Raw genomic sequence first — 18,638 nt, 5'->3', positions numbered from 1 at the left:
CGTCAATTTTTTTTTAATTTGACGCAGGGTTCCCCTTAATATCCATACCAGACCTGAAGGGCCTGGTAATTGAATTTGGGGGACCCCAACGCTTTTTTTTCTGTTTATTTTTTTTATTTTTATCAATGACTTTCAATGAGTGTTCTCTGTATTACAGAGCTGACAATTCATAATAGCTGCGAGTGATTTTAAAGGACTTTTTTTTCCTGCATAAATGACACTTTGTGCAGGGACAGTTCTAAGCACCAGAAACATGCGCCCCTTCACAGGCATACTATACCCCCCCCCCCCCCCCGTACGAAATTTAAAGGAATATTACACTTTTATTGTTTCACTTTAATCATTATTAAAATCACTGCTCCTGAAAAAACGGGCGTTTTTAAAACTTTTTTTTGCATTGATACACTTTTTAGGACAGTAACTTGCATAATCTTTTCTCTCTGTCAAATCTTTTTTCTCTGTCGAATATTTTCTCTATATAATCTTGAACTAATAGAGGTAAGGTTAGGCACATTCGACCACAGGTTCTATAGACACAGATTGTTATTGTCAGAGTCACGTCGAATATCCTATTCTATAACGAACTGTTGTAACAATGAAAACGAAAATAAAGCATTTATTTATGTCAGATCTTTCGTTTTTCGGATTCTGTGCTTTCGTTATTGTTTGTCAAAATGAAAACGAAAATAGCTGAAATTCGGACGAAAATGCATTTGGACGAAAACGAATGCACATGTCTACTAACCACTCACCAGAAAGTGGAAAAAATCCAGCATGAGATATACATAACCCAGTGTGCTTGGGAAAAATGTCTCACAAACGTGCATTTCCACCTATCTATATACTCACCAGATGGCAAATGATAATGTGCCTTAGATCATTACTCTGAAGTGAAGAGACATTTCGCCCTGGTAGAATGGTGGTCCCTGATAAAGTCAGGGACTGTGCAAAAGAAGCTCACCCAATGCATTTCATGCTCGTGCACGTTCTTAAGTATCCATCTATCATCAGTTTGGGAGGGCCTACATGCTGACGCCATTGTGATTATGTATATTTTTGGCCTTATTTGTTTTTATGCTGCAGCTTTTGTACTTGATTTTAAGTTTCACCTCTTCTCGTCTGCGCTATAGCTGCAAGATGGCATGTTCACCAATGCCAGGAGGCTGATGGACAAGATGGGTCAACTAGAGATTCTATTGTACGAGGAGGATTTGGATTTTGTGGGAATTTCAGAGACCTGGTTCAACAGCTCTCATGATTGGCTGGCAAACATTGAAGGGTATACCCTTTATCTCAAGGCTAGAGAGGGTAAAAAAGGGGGAGGGGGTATGCCTATATATCAAGAATAATGATTGTGAATGTGAGAGATGACATCACTAAGGGTGCTAGGAAGGAGGTGGAATTCTTATGGGCCGAGCTCCAAAGGCATGAAGCTAAGGGGAAAATAATACTGAGAGTATACTATAGGGCCCCTAACCTGAGGGAGGAAGAGGAGACTGATCTGCTATTACAATTTGGATTAGCAGCAAGGATGGCAAGTGTTATCATAATGGGGGATTTTAATTATCCAGACATAGACTGGGCAGAGGGAACCGCACATTCATCTAAGACTTTCCAGTTCCTAAATGTCTTGCAGGACAATTTTATGGGTCAGATGGTAGACACACCAACTAGAAATAAAGTGTTACTGGATCTACTGATTACCAACAATACAGACCTGATCATGGATGTGGAATTACTGGGCAGTTTAGGAAACAGTGGCCACAGGTCAATTGGCTTCTGTATAAATCACACAAATAGGAAACATAAGGGGAATACAAAGACACTGAATTTCAAAAGAGCCAACTTCCCTAAACTACGAACTTTACTAGCAGGCATAAATTGGGATAAAATCTTAGGAACAAAGAACGCGGAGGAGAGATGGGTTTGCTTTAAGAGCATATTAAATAAGGGCATTAGCAAATGTATCCCATTGGGTAATAAATTTAAAAGAGTGAACAAAAGTCCTGGATGCCTTAACTCCAATGTAAAAATGCATATAAAAGCAAAGGAGAAGGCCTTAAAAAAATACAAGGTTGAGGGATCATCATCAGCATTTAGACTTTATAAAGAATTCAACAAGAAATGTAAGGGTGCAATAAGGATGGCTAAGATAGAATATGAAAGACACATAGCGGAGGAGAGCAAAAAAAAAAAAAAGTCCCAAGAAATTCTTTAAGTATGTAAATAGTAAAAAAGGAAGACAGACCATATTGGCTCCATAAAGCATGAGGAAGGATATCTGGTTACAAAGGATGGGGAAATGGCAAAGGTATTGAATTTATTCTTCTCCTCAGTCTTCACAAGGGAATTAGGGGGCTTCAGTAACCAAAACTGCAGTGTTTATCCTCAAGACACATCACAGGAAGCACTTCCATGGTTAACAGAGGACAGAATTAAAATTAGACTTGGGAAACTTAACATTAATAAATCACTGGGACCAGATGGCTTGCACCCGAGGGTACTTAGGGAACTCAGTTAAGTAATTGCCAGACCATTGTTCCTAATTTTTACTGACAGTCTACTGACTGGAATGGTACCAGCTGATTGGAGAAAAGCCAATGTAGCACCAATATTTAAAAAGGGCCCAAAATACATCCCTGGGAATTACAGACCAGTTAGCCTAACATCAATAGTATGTAAACTCTTGGAGGGGATAAGGGACTATATACAAGATTTTAGTAATGAGTATCACGGTATCATTGGCAGTAATTAGCATGGATTCATGAAGAATTATTCTTGCAAACCAATCTACTAACCTTCTATGAGGAAGTGAGTTGCCAGCTAGATAAAGGAAGGCCCATAGACGTGGTGTATCTGGATTTTGCAAAAGCATTTGACATAGTTCCCCATAAACATCTACTGTACAAAATAAGGTCCCTTGACATGGACCATAAGGTGAGTACATGAATTGAAACCTGGCAACAAGGGCGAGTTCAGAGGGTGGTGATAAATGGGGAGTACTCGGAATGGTCAGGGGTGGATAGTGGGGTCCTCCAGGATTCTGTGCTGGGACCAATCCTATTTAATTTGTTCATAAATGACCTGGAGAATGGGGTAAACAGTTCAATCTCTGTATTTGCGGCCGATATTAAGCTAAGCAGGGCAATGACTTCTCTGCAGGATGGGGAAACCTTGCAAAAAAGATCTGAACAAATTAATAGGGTGGGCAACTACATGGCAGATGAGTTTCAATGTAGAAAAATGTAAAATAATGGATTTGGGTAGAAAAAATAGGAATGCAATCTATACACTGGGGGGATAACCTCTGGGGGAATCTAGGATGGAAAAGGACCTGGGGGTCCTAGTAGATGATAAGCTCAGCTAAAGACTCTGGTCCGGCCACACCTGGAATATGCTGTCCAGTTCTGGGCGCCACTCCTCAGGAAGGATGTACTGGAAATGGAGCGAGTACAAAGAAGAGTAACAAAGCTGATAAAGGGTCTGGAGGATATTAGTTATGAGAAAAGGTTGCGAGCACTGAACTTATTCTCTCTGGAGAAGAGACGCTTGAGAGGGGATATGATTTCAATATACAAATGCCATACTATTGACCCCATAATAGGGATAAAACTTTTTTCACAAAAGAGAGTTTAACAAGACTCATGGTCACTCATTAAAATTAGAAGAAAAGTGGTTTAACCTTAAACTTTGTAGAGGGTTCTTTACTGTAAGAGTGGCAAGGATGTGGAATTCCCTTCCACAGGCGGTGGTCTCAGCGAGGGGCAATGAAAGTTTCAAGAAACTATTAGATAAGCACCTGAACGACCACAACATACAGGGATATACAATGTAATATTGACATATAATCACACCCATAGGTTGGACTTGATGGACTTGTGTCTTTTTTCAACCTCACCTACTATGTAACTATGTAACTATGGCTACGGCGCGGACCTACTTTGCCGGGAAGGCATCCATAGACATCCTCCCCTGCTTGAGTGGCCTGCACGCCCCCTGTAGGGCGCACGTGGTTTGCTCTGTGATCAGCTAGTCTACAAGACACGGCTGATCACAGATCGATCCTGACCCCTTACCATGTGATCAGCTGTCAGCCAATGACAGCTGATCATGTGATGTAAACAGAGATGGTAATCGGCTATTTTAAAAAAGCCGATCACCAGTGGCTGTGAGAGGAACATCAGTCCCGTTTGTGCTTAGCCTCTGCAGAGGCTTCTGTGCCCACCTGTGCCAGCTACCAGTGCACAACAGTGCCGCCTACCAGTGCCCACCAATGCCACCTACCAGTGCCTACATTACCACCCATCAGTGCCCACAGTTTCACCTATAAGTGCCCACAGTGCCACCTATAAATGTCACCAATCAGTGCCTCATCACCAGTGCTGCCTATCAATACCACCTACCATTGCCCATCAGTGCCCATCAGTGTCACCTTATTTGTGCCTATCAGTGTCACCTTATCTGTGCCTATCAGTGCAGCCCATCAGTGCCTATCAGTGCAGCCTCATCAGTGAATATCAATGAAGGAAAAAAATTACCTGTTTGCAAAATTGAATAACAAACTATGAAACATATTTGTTTTTTGTTTTCAAAATGTTTTGTCTTTTTTTGTTTGTTTAGCAAAAAAAAAAAATCCAAGTGGTGATTAAATACCACCAAAAGAAAGCTCCATTTGTGTAAAAAAAATTATAAAAATTTAATTTGAGTACAGTGTAGCATGATCGCGCAATTGTCATTCAAAGTGTGACAGCGTTGAAAGCTAAATATTGGTCTGGGCAGGAGGGGGTTTTAAGTGCCCAGTAAGCAAGTGGTTAATAAACTTCTACACTATATGAGCATTATTTGGGCTTCTTTTGCACAGTGACCCTTTTTATTCATTTTGAAAAGTTAGAGGTGCCATCCCATTTTAGGGTCTTGTCCAAAAGCCATATTGGGTGAGTATATGGTATATTTAAAGTAGTCCAGAATTAAAGCTAAAGGTTACATTTTTGGGGTGTTGTGAGATTCAGCAGCAAACACACTTATGTGTAAAAATATGTATCCCATTACCTGCAAGCAGCTGCTACTTAGAAAAGTTGTACCAGTTCCCTGCCTCCGTGTGCCCTTTCCACCATTCACAATACTGGCACTGCTAAATTCCCATAATGCAATACAACTTCTGGGAATTGAGGAGAAGCAGTTGGAAGAAAGAATATCCACCCCTCATTCACAGAATGTGATGCATTGTGGGAAAGTAGTAATATGAGCAATATAAATGGCAGAGAGGGCAGAAGGGGGTAAATGAGCCATGCAGGCTTTCCCATTTGTACCAGCTGCTGTTAACTCTCAATATGTCTGAAGACTGAAGACAGCCAGGCAGTTGCCTGCGGTTATGAAGAACCCACTGCAGAAGAGGTTTCACTAGAAGCAGTTACTCACTTTATAACTTGTGAGTTTTAAAACAGTGGAAATTGTTGGTATATAAGAAACAAATTGTGAAACATGCTTGGAAATGGAAAAGAAAGAAGATCACAATTGTATTTAGTCAGTATTACCTTGCGATATTGATAACACTTTACAGTTACGTTATATATACTTTAATTACGGTATGTCTCATTTTTTCAATAAAAGTAATATTGCCAGACATTAATTAGAATAGGGAGATAAATTAGTTGATACAAATGTTTGATTTTCGTTCTAAATGCATTCTTTGAAAAGTGTAAAAAAAGAACTTAAAAAATAGATCACAAGATAGAATACCTGATACAGTATATCCAACATGTAGAAGAGCTGTTTTCTCCATGGTAAAACAGTCTCATGTAATATACAAATGCCCATCATAATGGTTATTTAAATTTTCATCATCATCCTGACAATTATCATTACCACTTCCTACAATTTGATTCATAAAGCAATGTTATACTGTTGTTTGTGTGACATATCCATAAAAGTAGATGTAACTTGCATAAAAACAACACCCAAATGTCTCTGCAGATAGGAAACAGTCATCAGTCTGGGAATTCACAGTTTTTTATGTTCTCTTCAACAGGATATTGAAATTGGCTTGTGTGGGATTGACACACTATTCATCATAGATAACAGAACACAAAAATGTTTAGCTCATGCTTAAAAAAAGAAACAAAAAACGAAAACACATGTTTGATAAAGAGCTGGGTGTGATACTAGATTGCAGCTTCACGATGATGTTTTATGAAGTTAATGAATATTGAATACAATGGTATAAATATAAACAAGTCAGGAATAAACACTTTTCTATTGTTATTAAAATACCCAGAACCAGCCCTATAAGTTCTAAATTTTTATTGTTTTATTGATAACAATCATGATTGTTGTAAAAGCATAAATATTGTGCTTCACGCATGTCATCACTGGAATGGAGTGCCATAACTCACTGAAAAGTGGAAGAATGGTTAACCCGATCCAGAATTCCACAAAAGTCACCATATCTCTCACCACAGCAGGTATGGGAGCAAACAAAGGCCAAAAGAGAACGGCTAAAACCTGGAAATCAACAAGAAAAACACATATACAAAAGGAGTTCCCAGTTATTCTGTTAAACATATATTACCTGAAATATATGGACGCATACTGCAGAGCAACGATAATGCTAGAAAGTAGTCAGCACAATTACCAATAGGGATGTATCATTGGAGCATGGGTGACGAACCCATGGAAGCAGCGAAAATTTAGTATCAGATGTTTCAAATCAATATCATGGTACTTAAAGTGGTTGTAAACCCATATGAAAAAAAAAAAAACACTCTGCAAGATAAAGGCATACTAGCTCAAAAAAAAAAAGGCATACTAGCTCATTATGAATTACTTACCCGAGAACGAAGCCTCTGCAGCCATCCTCGTCTCCCCCTCCGGCCGGCGACATCTTTCCCGGAGGTTACTTCCGGGTATCGCGGTTCCAACAATGTGATTGCCCGGAGCCATGATGACATCACTCCCACCAGGAACGGCACAGTACAAACTGAAGCAACGGTACATATGTGCCGTTGCTTTAGCTGCCTTAAGTGCGCATGTGCCACATGCACATGCAAATACAGGGATATTTAAAGGCTATAATTAGGCTTACCTGTAGCTGCACTGGATATCTCCTAAACCTGCACGGTTTAGGAGATATCCAGTGCAGCTACAGGTAAGCCTAATTATAGCCTTTAAATTACAGGCTTGCCGTCTCCTACTCCGTTCTTCTGTTATCGGCCTGATAACTCCTGACAAGTTCTCCGTCACATATGATAAAATCAGCCAGAGTTTTGTGTTGGGGAGGATGCTATTAATAGATTAGCAGTGCATTGAACTATTCAAGGGACAGAGCTGAAAGTCTCTACCTGTGAGGAGAGGGTGTGTGCGCCTTTCCTCCAATCGGCTGTCTTGGCTGTATGCCAAGGCTTCACTGCAGTGTTAACCAGGAAGAGAAAATCTCCTAACATGATGTGCACTTTCTAAACAGTATATATAGATGAAGACAGCAGATATACAGTGCCTTGCGAAAGTATTCGGCCCCCTTGAACTTTTCAACCTTTTGCCACATTTCAGGCTTCAAACATAAAGATATAAAATTTAAATTTTTTGTGAAGAATCACCAACAAGTGGGACACAATTGTGAAGTGGAACGAAATCTATTGGATTTTTGAAACTTTTTTAACTAATAAAAAAATGAAAAGTGGGGCGTGCAAAATTATTCGGCCCCCTTGCGTTAATACTTTGTAGAGCCACCTTTTCCTGCGATTACAGCTACAAGTCGCTTGGGGTATGTCTCTATCAGTTTTGCACATCGAGAGACTGAAATTCTTGCCCATTCTTCCTTGCAAAACAGCTTGAGCTCAGTGAGGTTGGATGGAGAGTTTTCAGCTCTTTCCACAGATTCTCGATTGGATTCAGGTGTGGACTTTGACTTGGCCATTCTAACACCTGGATACGTTTATTTGTGAACCATTCCTTTGTAGATTTTGCTGTATGTTTGGGATCATTGTCTTGTTGGAAGATAAATCTCCGTCCCAGTTTCAGGTCTTTTGCAGACTCCAACAGGTTTTCATCCAGAATGGTCCTGTATTTGGCTGCATCCATCTTCCCCTCAATTTTAACCATCTTCCCTGTCCCTGCTGAAGAAAATCAGACCCAAACCATGATGCTGCCACCACCATGTTTGACAGTGGGGATGGTGTGTTGAGGGTGATGAGCTGTGTTGCTTTTACGCCAAACATATCGTTTTGCATTGTGGGAAAAAAGTTTGATTTTGGTTTCATCTGACCAGAGCACCTTCTTCCACATGTTTGGTGTGTCTCCCAGGTGGCTTGTGGCAAACTTTAGACGAGACTTTTTATGGATATCTTTGAGAAATAGCTTTCTTCTTGCCACTCTTCCATAAAGGCCAGATTTGTGCAGTGTACGACTGATTGTTGTCCTATGGACAGACTCTCCCACCTCAGCTGTAGTTCTCTGCAGTTCATCCAGAGTGATCATGGGCCTCTTGGCTGCATCTCTGATCAGTCTTCTCCTTGTCTGAGCTGAAAGTTTAGAGGGACGGCCAGGTCTTGGTAGATTTGCAGTGGTCTGATACTCCTTCCATTTCAAAATGATCGCTTGCACAGTGCTCCTTGGGATGTTTAAAGCTTGGGAAATCTTTTTGTATCCAAATCCAGCTTTAAACTTCTCCACAACAGTATTATGGACCTGCCTGGTGTGTTCCTTGGTCTTCATGATGCTCTCTGCGCTTTCAACAGAACCCTGAGACTATCACAGAGCAGGTGCATTTATACAGAGACTTGATTACACACAGGTGGATTCTATTTATCACCATCAGTCATTTAGGACAACATTGGATCATTCAGAGATCCTCGCTGAACTTCTGGAGTGAGTTTGCTGCACTGAAAGTAAAGGGGCCGAATAATTTTGCACGCACCACTTTTCAGTTTTTTATTTGCTAAAAAAGTTTAAATTATCCAATAGATTTCATTCCACTTCACAATTGTGTCCCACTTGTTGGTGATTCTTCAAAAAAAATTAAATTTTATATCTTTATGTTTGAAGCCTGAAATGTGGCAAAAGTTTGAAAAGTTCAAGGGGGCCGAATACTTTCGCAAGGCACTGTACATGTAAAACTTATGTAGGGAGATTTGTTTAATCTGCAGCTGTTCCCTTCACTGGGTATATGTGAGTGTTTACATCCACTTTAAAAAAGGGAGCATCAAACTATGCATACATGTGTGTAAACAAGTGGCTGAGGAGCTGCTGTAGTAAGGAGGGGTTTGGGTTCCTGGAGGACTGGGACGACTTCTCAGTCTGTCACCAGTACTATAGAAGGGACAGACTACACCTAAATGAGGAGGGTGCCGATCTGCTGGGAGTAAAGATGGCCAAAAAGTTAGAGGGATTTTTAAACTAGGCGATGGCTGGAGGGTCCAGAGGTAGAGATAGTCAGTGCGTAACATATTCCAGAGGGTAGTATTGGGTGCATTAGTGGTAGGTTGACTAATGCCCCGTACACACGATCGGCCGGACCAAGTCCGCTGAACAATCCGCCCATGTGTGGACTCCGGCGGACTTTTTGTTCCTGGCCGTTGGTTGTCGGGGTCTGCAGGCGGGGGGGCTTATCGGAATCCCCCTACCCATTCACCTGGTGAAAAAAAGTGTAAATAAAAAAACACAACACATGTTTTTAAAATAATTTATTGGACAGCTCCTGTGGTCTTCCATCTTGGGGGGTCTTCTCGCTGGACTCCTCCACTATCTTCTGCTCTTTTGCTAGCTCTTTTACTAGTGGAGGAGCCCGGCTTTCTTCTTCATCACCGCCGCCGCCTGGGGGTCTTCTTCCAACTTCAGGGTCTTGTCCCCCTCTTCGGGGGTCTTGTCCCCCTCTTCGGTTCTTATTGCCGGGCCTCCGCTTTCTTCTTCCAGCTCTTTTACTAGCATTGGCCCAGTCTTCTGTCACCGCCGCCTTCTCTTCTTCCGACTTCGGGGGTCTTATCCCCCTCTTCAATTCAGGTCACAACTGGTAGGCACAGGAAACAAGGCACAGGAACATAGGAACACTGGAGCTGAAGAGACAAACCAGCAATGATACTGAGCACACTGTTGCCTTTTATAGGCCTGTCAGGGGCATCACGTTGTGCGCGTAGCCATGCGCATAGCCGCGTGCATGTGCACCCGTCGTTGAGCTGCATCACGCAAATGTGTGAGCCAATCCGCAGTACTGTGTGCGTGCAGACTCACTAATTCACGCGTTCGTATCTGCAAACCCGCCGCATCGCGCACCCGTGTGTGCCGTTGTGCCATTCTGCCCCCCAGGCGCACAGGAAGCACTGGCGCTGACAGGCCCATAGTTTGTATGTCCTCTGACAGTGCCCCCCCAAGGGGCAACCTCTGAATGCCCAATCTGGCTGGTAGTCAAGGATGCCTCCAGTGGAAATCCCGTAATAAGCGGGGAGCATGGATGTTACTGGAGGGTTCCCAAGAGTTGTCTTCAGGGGGATACCCCTTCCACTTTACCAGGTACTGGGTCTGTCTCCCCCTTTTTCTGCAGTCCACTATTGCCTCCACCTCAAAATTCTTCCTCACCTTCGACTTCGACTGGTGGAGGTGGGGCTACTTCTCCTCCGGCGAAGGAACTTGGAACTACTGGTTTCAACAGGGATGCATGGAACACCGGGTGAATCCTGTATGAACTGGGTAAGGCAAGTTCAAAGGCCACTGGGTTTTCCATTTTCTTGATCTCAAAAGGACCGATGAATTTAGGACTGAGCTATGAGGGTATGGTAATTTTAGGTTAATAGTGGATAACCACACTTTCTCTCCGTTCTTAAAACTCAGGCAGTTCTTTCTTCCTCTATTGTAGTATTCCTCATAATCCCTTTTTTCATAGCCTCTTGGATCTGTAGGAAATTGTCCCGGATTGATTTAACCCGTTCTTGAACTGCGGGAGTGGAGACTACGGGAACGGAATCTGGCAGGAAGGAAGGGTGAAAGCCGTAATTGGCTCAAAAGGGTGTTTGGTTGGTGGCGGAGTGTATGAAGTTATTGTAAGCGAATTCCGCGCAGGGCAGGAGAGTGGACCAATTATCTTGGGAACAGGAGCAGAAACAACGAAGGTATTGCTCTAACGTTTGATTTGTTCTTTCTGTTTGACCGTTGCTTTGCAGGTGATATGCCGAGGATAGCGAGGTTTTGATCTCTAGAGCCTTGCAGAGGTCCTTCCAGAACTTGGAGGTGAATTGGATTCCTCTATCAGACACGATGTTGAAGGGGACACCATTATGAAGATACTTGCTGTAGCTTCAGCCGAAGGAGTGCCAAGCATGGGGAGAAATGTGCAATTTTTGAGAGGCGATCCACTACTACTAGGATCGTGGTAAACTTGTCAGGGGGTGGCAGATCAACAATGAAATCCATACAGATTTCCTTCCAGGGGCGTTCAGGAACAGGCAAAGATCTCAAAATTCCCCAGGCTTTGGTGTTCGATCCCTTGTTGCGTTGGCAAATGACACAAGACTGGACATAGTTCTTGCAATTCTGCCTCCAACCCAGCCACCAGAAAGAGCGGTTGATCAGATCGGCAGTTTTCTGGATCCCAAAATGTCCTGCCATCTTGTGATTGTGAAAAGTCTGTAAAATCTGAAGTCTTACTGAAGGAGGAATAAATACTTTGCTGTGTGCCCATAGTAAGCCATCTCTCCTTTCCCAGGAGGATACTGCAGTTTCAGGGAATTGATCGGTAGCTTGCTTAATGGCTGTTTCCAGATCAGGTTGGATGATTTGGAGAAAGTTATGCGGGGATAGAATAGTTGCGGGTTCAGATGGTTCATCAGCTTCTGGAAACATTTGGGAGAGTGCGTCTGCTTTCCCATTCTTAGAACCAGGGTGGTAAGTGATATGGAAATTGAATCTGGAGAAAAAGAGGGCCCAACGTTCTTGTCGGGGTCTGAGGCGTTTAGCAGCTCGAAGGTACTCCAGGTTCCTGTGGTCTGTAAAGATCATGATGGGCTGGGACGCACCCTCCAGCAGGTATCTCCATTCTTCCAGAGCAAATTTTATAGCGAGTTCTCGGTCTGCAACATCATAATTCTTCTCCGGAGGACTGAGTTTCCGAGAAGCGAAGGCGACTGGGTGAAGAAGAGCCTTTGGACCACTTCTTTGGGAAAGAATAGCCCCCTGTTGTGGACTCGGATGCGTCTACTTCCAATACATAAGGAAGACTTGGATCCGGGTGTCGAAGGATGGGGGCTGACATAAAAAGTCTCTTTAATTCATCAAAGGCTTCCTGGGCTTGCTGGGACCATTGGAATTTAACTTGCTGTTGAGTCAGTTGAGTGATGGGGGAAATGATCACAGAGAACCCCTTAATGAACCTGCGATAAAAATTGGCGAAGTCAGCAAATCGCTGTACTGCTTTCTTGTCTGAAGGGGCTGGCCACTCCTGGATGACTTTGACCTTTTGTGGATCCATTGCGATTCCTCCTGTAGAGATGATGAACCTGAAGAACTGGATGGTGTCTCTTCCAAATTCGCATTTTTCCCCTTTTAAGTAGAGCCTGTGTTCTCTGAGGACGAGGAGGAGCTTCTTGACGTGGATACGGTGCAGCTCTAGTGATTTGGAGAAAATCAGAATATTATCAGGATATACAATCACGAAATTGTCTAAATACTCATGGAAGATATCATTAACCAGGTGCTGGAACATGGCTGGGGCATTGCAGAGCCCGAAGGGCATCACTAGATACTCAAAATGTTCAAATCTGGACCTGAAGACTGTTTTCCACTCATTCCCATCACAGATTCGGACTAAATTATATGCTTCCCAAAAATCCAATTCAGTGAATTTTTGGGCAGTTCTTAGATGTTGAAAAAGTTCAGGGATGAGAGGAAGCGGGTATCTGTTCTTGATAGTGATTTTATTTAGTTCCCTGTAATCCACACAAGGCCTGAGAGAACCATCCTTTTTTTTCAACAAATTAATCCCTTTTCCAGGTTTTCATCTATATAGGAGCGTAGAGCTTCCAATTCAGTATCTGATAATGGAAAAATCCGGCCAAACTGAATTTCGGAACCGGGTAGTGATCAATCGGGCAATCATAGGGCCGATGGGGCGGCAGGCCTTATTTTTGTCAAAAATGTCCAGAAAATCATGAAAGGCTATAGGGACATGTTGAAGGTTATCAGGACTTGTCTGTATAGTTAGGCAGGAGGTGGACTTGTTGGAGGTCGGCAATTGCGAACAATAGACAGAGGAAAAGAGTACTTCTTTCTTGTTCTAGTTAATCCGTGGACCGTGGGCTTGCAGCCATGGGTACCCAAGGATGATTGGAAACATAGGGGAATTAATGATGTCAAAGCGAAGAAATTTGTGATGACCAGAGTCTGTAGATGTCAGGATAGATTTTGTTTCCTGGGTCACTGGACCTGAGCAGGGTAAGGAACCATCAGCCAGGTGGATTTGAAGATGTTGTTACTTAGCGCAGAGAGGAATGTGCAGTTTCCGAGCTAATGTTACATTCATGAAACAACTGCAGGCCCCAGAGTCAATGATGGCTCCCAGCCGAACCTCCTCTTCCGCCTCCTGTAATGAAACTGGGAGGACAAGATGAGACTGAGTAGAACCCGCAATTTTAGAATTTACAGCAACATGAGGTTGGCACTTACTGGGTCTCACAGGGAAGCTGCATAGAAAGTGGCCCGCTTCCCCACAGTGTAGGGTTCATTGCGTTGTGCGCGTAGCCGTGCGCATGCATGCCCATTGTTGCGCCACATCGCGCACATGCATGTGTCAACCTGCAGTACTGTGTGTGCGCGGACCCGCTAATTCGCGAACCCGTATGCACAAACCCGCCGCATTGCGCACCTGTGTGCGCCGTTGTGCCATTCTGCCCCGTAGGCGCACAGGGAAGCACCGACAGTGACAGGCCCTTAATCTGTATGTCCTTTGACATAGGGATTTTAATTATCCAGATATAGACTGGGCAAAGGGAACCACGCATTTGTCTAAGGCTCACCAGTTCCTATATGTCTTGCAGGACAATTTCATGGGTCCGATGGTTGATGTAGCAACTACAAACAAAGCGTTACTAGATCTACTGATTACCAACAATACAGACCTGATCACAGATGTGGAAATATGGGGCAATTTAGGAAACAGAAATCACAGGTCAATTGGCTTCAGTATAAATCACAAAAATAGGAGACATAAGGGGAATACAAAGACACTAAATTTCAAAAGAGCCAACTTCCCTAAACTACGAACCTTGCTAGAAGAAATAAATTGGGATAAAATCTTAGGAATAAAGAACACGGTGGAGAGATGGGCTCGCTTTAAGTGCATATTAAATAAGGGCATTAGCCAGTGCATCCCATTAGGTAATACATTTAAAAGAGTGAACAAAAGTCCAGGATGGCTTAACTACAATGTTAAAATGCATATAAAAGCAAAGGAGAAGGCCTTCAAAAAATAAAAGGTTGAGGGATCATCATCAGCATTCAGACTTTATAAAGAATTCAACAAGAAATGTAATGGTGCAGTTAGGATACTAAGATAGAACGTGAAAGACACATAGCGGAGGAGAGCAAAAAAAATCCCAAGAAATTCTTTAAAGTGGTGTTGCCACCAAAAAAAAATTGAAAATTGCTTAACAGTCATAAAAAAATAAAAATAATTGGAATTTTTTTTTTTTACTCACCTCTAAATGCCTGTTGCTAGGGGGTCCCTTGTAGTCTGCCTCCTTCAGTGCCTGGGCTGGTGACATCACTTCCCCTCGGTGGCGCACAATCATCTGAGACCTGTCACGTGTCCCAGATTACTGTGTGGCGTATCACGGCGCACATGCGCAGTGGGTGCCCAGCTGTGAAGCCACAGCCGGGTGCCCACAGTAAGAATGCTGGCGCCACAAGCGGAGCAGGGAACAAGGGGGGCTTCGTTCCCCCGAATCGCTGGACCCTGGGATAGGTAAGTGTCCGATTATTAAAAGTCAGCAGCTGCAGTATTTGTAGCTGCTGACTTTTAATTTTTTTTTTAGGGGGCATCCCACTTTAAGTATGTAAACAGTAAAAAAAGGGAGGACAGACCATATTGGCCCCATAAAGAATGAGGAAGGACATCTGGTTACAAAGGATGGGGAGATGTCGAAGGTATTGAATATTTTCTCCTCAGTCTTCACAAGGGAATCGGGAGGCTTTAGTAACCAAAATTGTGGTGCTTATCCTCATGGCACATCACAGGAAGCACCCTCATAGCTAACAGAGGACAGAATTAGGCTGGATTCACACCTATGCATTTTTAGTGCTTTTTGCATTTTGCAGATTTGCAATACAGAAAGTGTTCCATAGGAAACCATGGTAAATGGACTGTAGTGCAAATCTGCAAAATGCATAAAGCACAAAAAATGCATAGGTGTGAATCCAGCCTTAGAATTAGACTTGGGAAACTTAACATTAATAAATCAACGGGACTGGATGGCATGCACCCAAGAGTACTTAGGGAACTCAGTCAAATAATTGCCAGACCATGGTTCCTAATTTTTACTGAAAGTCTACTGACTGAATGGTACCAGCAAAAAGCCAATGTAGCACCAATATTTAAAAAGGGCCCAAAATACATCCATGGGAATTACAGACCAGTTAGCCTAACATCAATAGTATGCAAGCTCTTGGAGGGGATAAAAAGGGACTATATACAAGATTTTAGTAATGAAAACTATATCATTAGCAGTAATCAGCATGGATTCATGAAGAATCGTGCTTGCTAAACCAATCTATTAACCTTCTAGGAGGAAGTGAGTTGCCATCTAGATAAAGGAAGGCCCGTAGATGTGGTGTGTCTGGACTTTGCAAAATCATTTGACACAGTTCCCTGTAAATGTTTACTGTACAAAATAAGGTATGTTGGCATGGACCATAGGGTGAGTACATGGATTGAAAACTGGCGAGTTCAGAGGGTGGTGATAAATGGGGAATATTCTGAATGGTCAGGGGTGGGTAGTGGGGTCCCAAAGAGTTCTATGCTGGGACCAATCCTATTTAATTTATTCATAAACGACCTGGAGGATGGGGTAAACAGTTCAATCTCTGTATTTGCGGATGATACTAAGCTAAATTAGGTTTAATGTAGAAAAATGTAAAATAATGCATTTGGGTGGCAAAAATATGAAGGAAATCTATACACTAGTGGGAGAACCTCTGGGGGAATCTAGGATGGAAAAGGACCTGGGGTTCCTAGTAGATAATAGGCTCAGCAAGCTGCTGCTAGCAAAGCAAACAGAATATTGACATGCATTAAAAAAGGGATTAACTCCAGGGATAAAGCAATAATTCTCCCAGTCTACAAGACTCAGGTCCGGCCGCACCTAGAGTATGCTGTCCAGTTCTGGGCACCAGTCCTCAGGAAGGATGTACTGGAAATGGAGCGAGTAAAAAGAAGGGCAACAAAGCTAATAAAGGGCCTGGAGGATATTATTTATGAAGAAATGAGCACTGAACTTGTTCTCTCTGGAGAATAGACACTTGAGAGGGGATATGATTTAAATTTACAAATGCCGTACTGGTATACTACCGTATCCCATAATAGGGATAAAACTTTTTTTGCAGAAGGGAGTTTAACAAGACATATGGCCACTCATTAAAATGAGAAGAAAAGAGGTTTACCCATAAACTACGTAGAGGGTTTTTTACAGTAAGAGCGGCCAGGATGTTAAATTCCCTTCCACAGGCGGTGGTCTCAGCGGGGGGCATCGATAGTTTAAAAAAATTATTAGATAAGCACCTGAATGACCAAAACATACAGGGATATACAATGTAATACTGACTTATAATCACGCCCATAGGTTGGACTTGATGGACTTGTGTCTTTTTTCAACTTCACCTACTATGTAACTATGTAACTATGTGTGCATTCATGGGGGCCATCTAGATGTTGCTTAAAACAATCTATAACAAAAAGCAGAGAGGAGGACCATTAGCCCAAATGCTTGGATGGGAGGGCTGTACACACTACAAGACTCAACACTCCCAAACGCTATAGAACCATCTAGTCGTATCACTAACAGATATACCTCCCGAAAAAATGTGCCAAAAAACACACACAAACTTCAGGAAGGGGGATGAATGGATCAAAACAAACTAATGAGTTACGTCTCTTGCCCTCTACACCAGTACCTTTCCATGTGTCAAAATAAACGCTGCTGGCAGCCCTTATCATACTCCAAGCCAGTGCACACAGCCATCACCAATGCATGTGCCCATTACATCACTGGCCTTGCCTCTCAACCACACATGCATGTTACCTAGCAATGGTACCTAGCAATGAAGTCATCATCAGCAAGGCAAGGAGCTCAGCAAGGCAGCCAACGAGGTCAACCATCCTTACACTTTTCGGTGAGTTTCGGTGCTCTAGTCCAGTGATGACATGCATGATGCACAATATTTATGCTTTTATAACAATCATGATTTTTGCTGTAAGGTCTTATATGTTTTGTTATTGTATCTTGTGTTATTTTTATTTTTAGATATTGTGACCTCCACATCTCCTGAGGCGCCCTGTGCCGTGAAACATGTAGAGACACTTCCAACGTGGAATCCTCTCCCATGCGTTTATATGTATTTTTTTGATATTGCTAAGCCATTGAGAAATTGTCTAAAGCTCAAGTAAGTCTTAGGCCGTGTACACACGGTCGGAGACTCCGACAACCAAATCCGTCGGATTTTATCCGTCAGATTTTGTCCGACGGATGTTGTCCGAAACTGTTGTATACACACGGTCGGACAAAGTTGTCGGAAAATCCGACGTGATGACGTTATTTCGTTACGACGGGACTATGTTCATGCTAGTAGCCAATAGCTTTGGTCTAGGACTTTGATCTGAGCATGCGTGGCACTTTGTCCAATCTGAATTCTCTACACATGATCGGAGTATGTCCGATCGGAGCATTTTGTCGGAAAATATTTCCGGCAAGTTGGAAAAGTTGGTACGATGGATATTCCGACGGAAACAATCCGATGCAGACCACACACAGTCGGAATATCTGACAAAACGCTCCGATCGGACACATTCCGACGGAATCTCCGACCGTATGTACAAGGGCTAAGTTGTTTTTTTGCTTATATTTCATGGGGACAATGTCACTATCAAACGGGAGCCTTCTGAGGATGCATAATATACACTATGTAGCTGATTTTAATTAGAGTTTGTTATAATAAAAATGTATTTTTATTAAAATTCTATAATATTGTCAATGTCGTAGAGTCATTATTGGGGGATACTGAGAAAGTCCGTGTTTCTTCACCTCACTGTATATATAGTTTTTACTCTTTCACTGCCTGGGAGCAGGATAGTACATTTTCTCTACTCTTTGTAGTAAAGAACTTATTTATGCCAAAAGTATTTACTTTGTATTTATTTTGTAGAACAACCATAATTGCCATAAATGCAAAATTAAACACTTTGAAAAAAGCTGCCATGGGTACTAAAGGTCAAACTGCACACTAGTCTGGATACAGGATACACACCATACACATTTTACATCATCACTTGTCTACTGGGCACTTATACCCCCTTCCTAACCAGGCCAATTTTCAGCTTTCAGCACTCTCACACTTTGAATGACAGTTACTCAGTCATGCAACACTGTACCCATATGATATTTTTGGCC

The 18,638-nt window shown here is 42.5% G+C and overlaps 1 long non-coding RNA gene across 1 annotated transcript in view; it reads left to right on the top strand.

Annotated features, from left to right (window-relative positions):
• Nucleotides 1–18,222, top strand: part of LOC143976009 (uncharacterized) — a 41,156-nt gene extending 22,934 nt beyond the window's left edge. Inside the window, exon 3 of the long non-coding RNA XR_013272445.1 lies at nucleotides 17,496–18,222. This is a non-coding gene — a long non-coding RNA (uncharacterized LOC143976009). The remainder of the gene's footprint in view (nucleotides 1–17,495) is intronic.
• Nucleotides 18,223–18,638: the final 416 nt, after the last annotated feature.

This window comes from Lithobates pipiens, unplaced genomic scaffold (genome assembly GCF_037356315.1).
Source record: "Lithobates pipiens isolate NorthernLeopardFrog02 unplaced genomic scaffold, aLitPip1_a1.2 Scaffold_13, whole genome shotgun sequence".
Taxonomy (NCBI): domain Eukaryota; kingdom Metazoa; phylum Chordata; class Amphibia; order Anura; family Ranidae; genus Lithobates; species Lithobates pipiens.
This window is presented reverse-complemented; position numbering and strand designations above follow the sequence as displayed.